At 40.1% G+C, this 5681-nt stretch overlaps 1 pseudogene; it reads left to right on the forward strand.

Annotated features, from left to right (window-relative positions):
• The first annotated feature begins 3297 nt into the window (after positions 1 to 3297).
• Positions 3298 to 3415, forward strand: LOC134897952 (5S ribosomal RNA; annotated as a pseudogene).
• Positions 3416 to 5681: the final 2266 nt, after the last annotated feature.

Below are 5681 nucleotides of genomic sequence, written 5' to 3' on the forward strand. Positions count from 1 at the left end.
ATGTTATATCCCCCCCCCCCCCCAGTGCATATGGTTTTGCCCATTAGCTAACAGATTTGCTGCTACGATCAGGTCTGAATTAGGCCCTATGTTGGAATAACACACTACTGAGGGGATATGTAAGTAATAATTTTAGGAATATATTTTTGTGGTGGCAATTTGATAATCTAATGTATCAAAATGAAGGCATTACTTTTTTATTTTATCAATATGGAAACCCCTTTTTATTTTATTATAGGAGGCAAAACTATATTATTTATTTAATAAAGAGCACTTTTTATTAAGGGGCAAGGCTGTAGATATTTTCTTTAGGAGAAGAAAAAAGATACACTTTAGATAAAGATAACTCAGGAAACAGCACAGACAATGGAGCTCCATATATAAAATATTCAATTCAATTAATTAAAAACCTATAAACAAATAAGAACCACAAGTAAGCAAGAACAGCAGTAACCATATAAAGTATAAACCAGTGTATCAGCAATAATTAATTTGTAGCAGCATATGCCTTTAGATATCAGAACCACAAATTTGGAGTATACAAACAGGCTTAAATAGCTCAAAGTGTCCACAGAAATTAGAAGATTTTTAAAATACTGTAGGTACCAGAATGATGGTCTCAATGCAGGTCAGCAACCGAGCAAGTTAGATCTATACAGATGTGCCAAGGCTCACCTTGGCACATCTGTATATGGAGTCAAATGTGTGTTCCCGTGACTATTTGTGGGTACGTGCGCACTCACCTGCTTCCATAGGAATGTATGGTGTGTATGCATGCTGCAACTAATCGCAACAGTCTGGATTTCTTTGCTGCCGCAATGTGTACGCACGTGGCAGGCGAAATATCGCAAGATGATGAAGGACACTTCTGTAGTTAGGGAGGGCGTAATGCACTTTCATACATTCCCCTCATTCATTCCCATAGGACCACCAGACACGGGTCTGTTGAAGGAAGCGGCGAGAGGGGACTTTTTTAAACTAAGTTTTGTTTTTTCCTCACTGGTTCAGCCCAGATATCTGTGATTGCAGCTTTCTCACTGGCCAGAGGCATCTCTATTGTTTGACAACATTTTATGGCATGTTCTGAATTTGGTGCTTATTACACACTTTGATTTGTAATAAGAAAAGTGAAAGAATCGGGACAGTGACTTGTGGTGACTTGAAAATATCAATTTGCTGTCAATTTTTTGTAAACAAGTCAGAGAAAGGCTGTTTCTAAGTAACCAAAAATGCTATTCAGCATGCTTTTGTCTTTGTCGCCCTTCATAGTACAACTATCTCACCTTCTTTTGTTTATTCTCACCCGTGACTAAACTAGAGGTGAGCGGGTTCAGATCCCTGAGATCCGAACCCTACCGAACCTCCCTACCAGAATCCGTATCCGAGTCAGGCCCAGGTTTTCCCGCCTTACTCGGAAACCAGAATGAGGCAAAACGCCATCATCCCGCTGTCAGATTCTCGCAGGGTTTGGATTCCATATAAGGACCTGCGCATCGCCGCCATTTTCACTCCAGTCTCGGAGAGTGTAGTGAGAGGACGTGTCTCCGTCCTCAGTGTCTGTGTTGGCGGGAAAGTGGGGTGGCGATTCCAGTGCTTTCTTGTGCGGCTCAGTCCAGTGTAGTGTCTTATGCTGCATCAGTCCAGCCAGTCACAGTGGTGGTGTCCTCTGCTGCTATATGTCCCCAGTGCTGCTGTATAAGTCCCTTGCAGTTTTGCTGTGTTGTCTTGCATCAGACCAGGGGTAGTGTCTTGTGCAGCATCAGTCCAGTGACCAGTCACAGTGGTGGTGTCGAAAGTTATTTTATGTGGAACCGCACTAGTCGAACAATTATTATTAATACTGAGATGATTTGAGTAATGAAATACCAATATACAGACAGTTAAACAGTTAACAAATAATTCTTAAACTGTTAATGATTGGCGGTGCTCCCAGGAATTTTGTAGGTGAACTACAATTGGGAAGAAAGGAGAAAAAGACAAAAAACCCTTTTTTTGGGAGCACTCTTTTGTTGTGTTAGAAATAATATGTGTGACGAAAAATAATAAAACTTAACCTTTAATCAATCCTTGAATGAAAAAACTTTTTTGTCAAAAATTTGAAACTCGTGTCTATTGTTGTGTATGTATATAAAAATCTTATTTAACCTTTTTAACAAATGAGGTATAAGATAGATGAATAGGTGAAAATATCAAAGAAGTGATAGATGATACCAAAAGGTTTCTTGAGGTCCCGGGTGTCCAGGAAATCACTGTGCATGCCTGGATTATGGATATCTTTAGTAGAAGATATGAGCAGAACTTCTAAGGTTTAAAAGGAGCTAGGGATGGATGTGATAAAAAGGGGCGGGAAGAATAATTAGACTCCCCTTGGTGGTGGGGGGAAGGGGAAAGGGGGGTTGTGAAAAAAGAGGTAGGGGGGTGGGGGTTGAGAAATGGAGTGGGGGTTTGGAAAGGAGGGAGTGGGTTTGGGACGAAGAATGGAGGCCCACTGCACCTGGTAATCTCAGGAAGTTGGTGTAGTAAGGCAGTGGGCCAGAGATGGAGAAGAGGAAAGAAGAAAAAGGAAAAAGAGAGAAGAGAAGAAAAGAAAAAGAGAGAAGAAAAGAAAAAAGGAAAAGAAAAGATATGGAAGAGGGAAGGGGGAAAAATCATTTCTTTTGTGAGTTATCTCTCTAATATTTTTAAAGCCATGTTATTCTCTAAACAGAAGGTTACAAGGCTCAAGTAATTTCTCTATACTATGCTATGTCAGTCTCCAATCAGGAGGTTACAGGGTTCAAGTAATTTTTCTTGTGAGCCAGCCTTGAGCTCTAAACCTATACCTTTTGATCTACCTGTCCCTATATTTATGGAGCAAACAGCAATGCACATTCTTTAATATTTCTTTTGTTTTGTTCCCTACTTATGGTGCAAATAACTGCACATTTTTCAGTATTTACATTTTCAGTGTTTTCATTGATTACTTGCTTTACAATTCTGTGTGAGCCAGCCCTGAGCTCTTAATATACCTGTTGTACTGAATCTGCTATATATACAACATATTTTGTGATAGTACATTTTTTCACACTATCATCTAGAAATCACTTGAGCGGTGTGTTGATTCCTCTGTGATTTTCCCAATTTAGAGAGTTTCATACCTGAATACCTCTCTACTATATTATACTATTTCTGTTTCTCTTCCCATTTTTATTCTTACCACACACTCTTCTATGGAAATATCTTTCGGACCATTTTGTCCTGATCTATGCAAAGTACAAATTAAGCAGAGTGTGACCTATCTTTCTCCTTCACCAAACGGCCCACGGCCATACTACCCTGAATACGCCCGATCTTGTCCAATCTTGGAAGCTAAGCAGATATGGCCTGGTCAGTACTAGGAAGGGAAACCTCCTGAGAATACCAGGTGCAGTGGGCCATTTTTAAGGAAAAGAGTTACCCATAATTCAGACCATTTTCAAAACACTCTCTTGTTTGGAAAAATCAATTCGAACAATGTGGTACCGATCCATTAGAGTACAGAATTAGTGGTGGTTTCCCCCTTCCCTCTTCCATATCTTTTCTTTTCCTTTTTTCTTTTCTTCTTTTTCTTTTCTTCTCTTCTCTCTTTTTCCTTTTTCTTCTTTCCTCTTCTCCATCTCTGGCCCACTGCCTTACTACACCAACTTCCTGAGATTACCAGGTGCAGTGGGCCTCCACTCTTCGTCCCAAACCCACTCCCTCCTTTCCAAACCCCCACTCCATTTCTCAACCCCCACACCCCCCCCTTTTTTTCACAACCCCCCTTTCCCCCCCCACCACCAAGGGGAGTCCAATTATTCTTCCCGCCCCTTTTTATCACATCCATCCCTAGCTCCTTTTAAACCTTAGAAGTTCTGCTCATATCTTCTACTAAAGATATCCATAAACCAGGCATGCACAGTGATTTCCTGGACACCCGGGACCTCAAGAAACCTTTTGGTATCTTCTATCACTTCTTTGATATTTTCACCTATTCATCTATCTTATACCTCATTTGTTAAAAAGGTTAAATAAGATTTTTATATACATACACAACAATAGACACGAGTTTCAAATTTTTGACAAAAAAGTTTTTTTATTCAAGGATTGATTAAAGGTTAAGTTTTATTATTTTTCGTCACACATATTATTTCTAACACAACAAAAGAGTGCTCCCAAAAAAAGGGTTTTTTGTCTTTTTCTCCTTTCTCCCCACAGTGGTGGTGTCCTCTGCTGCCATATACCCGGGGTAGCTGTATAAGTCCCTTTCAGTGGTGCTGTGTTGTCCTGCATCAGACCTGGAGTAGTGTCTTGTGCAGCATCAGTCCAGTGACCAGTCACAGTGGTGGTGTCCTGTGCTGTCATATATCCAGTTTTACTGCCGTATAATTCCCATGGTACTGACGTATAATTCCAGTGATACAGGCGTATAATTCCCGTAATACTGGCGTATAATTCCAGTGGTATTGCCGTATAAATCCTGTGATACTGGCGTATAATTCCTGTGATACTGGCGTATAATTCCAGTGATATTGCCATATAATTCCTGTTATACTGGCATATAATTCCCGTGATACTGCTGTATAATTCCAGTGATATTTCCGTATAATTCCTGTGATACTGGCGTATAATTCCAGTGATAGTGGCGTATAAATCCTGTGATACTGGCGTATAATTCCAGTGATATTGCCGTATAATTCCTGTGATACTGGCGTATAATTCCAGTGATATTGCCGTATAATTCCCGTGATACTGCCATATAATTCCCGTGATACTGCTGTATAATTTCAGTGATATTTCTGTATAATTCCTGTGATACTGGCGTATAACATAGTTGCCTACCCTCCCTCATTCTGCAGGAGACTCCCTGAAATAGTAGCAATCTCCCTCACTCCCTGAATGGTCCCTCAATCTCCCTGAAAATAAAGAAATCATAGATACATACATTTAAATGGTATCATCAGTGCCATTTCCCTGTATTGGTTATAAGGCACAGTGATCCCTACGGCTACATGCATTTTAAAGGTTTCTTGTGGCCACTTACATATATGGAACCTCTTGAAAAACACAATACACGAACAAATCCTGCAAAATATGAGTCTTTTCTTCAACAAGTAGATTTTACTAACTTTGGGGCTCATTTACATTTGGATGTAAGTCATTTTCATGACACGCCTCTCAGATATAGCAGAACACGTCCGCGCTGATAGGTGATACTTTCACAATCTCCCTGAAATGCTTTTTCAAAAGTAGGCAAGTATGGCGTATAATTCCCGTGATACTGGCGTATAATAATATAATTCCTGTGATACTGGCGTATAATTCCCGTGATACTGGTGTATAATTCCAGTGATATTGCCGTATAATTCCTGTGATACTGGCGTATAATTCCAGTGGCATTGCCGTATAAACCCTGTGATACTGGCGTATAATTCCCGTGATACTGGCGTATAATTCCAGTGATATTGCCGTATAATTCCAGTGATACTGGCGTATAATTCCCCTGATACTGGCATATAATTCCAGTGATATTGCACTATAATTCCTGTGATACTGGCGTATAATTCCAGTGGCATTGCCGTATAAACCCTGTGATACTGCCGTATAATTCCCGTGATACTGGCGTATAATTCCAGTGATATTTCTGTATAATTCCTGTGATACTGGCGTATAATTCCCGTGAT

The sequence above is a fragment of the Pseudophryne corroboree genome, chromosome 3, assembly GCF_028390025.1.
Source record: "Pseudophryne corroboree isolate aPseCor3 chromosome 3, aPseCor3.hap2, whole genome shotgun sequence".
Lineage (NCBI taxonomy): Eukaryota > Metazoa > Chordata > Amphibia > Anura > Myobatrachidae > Pseudophryne > Pseudophryne corroboree.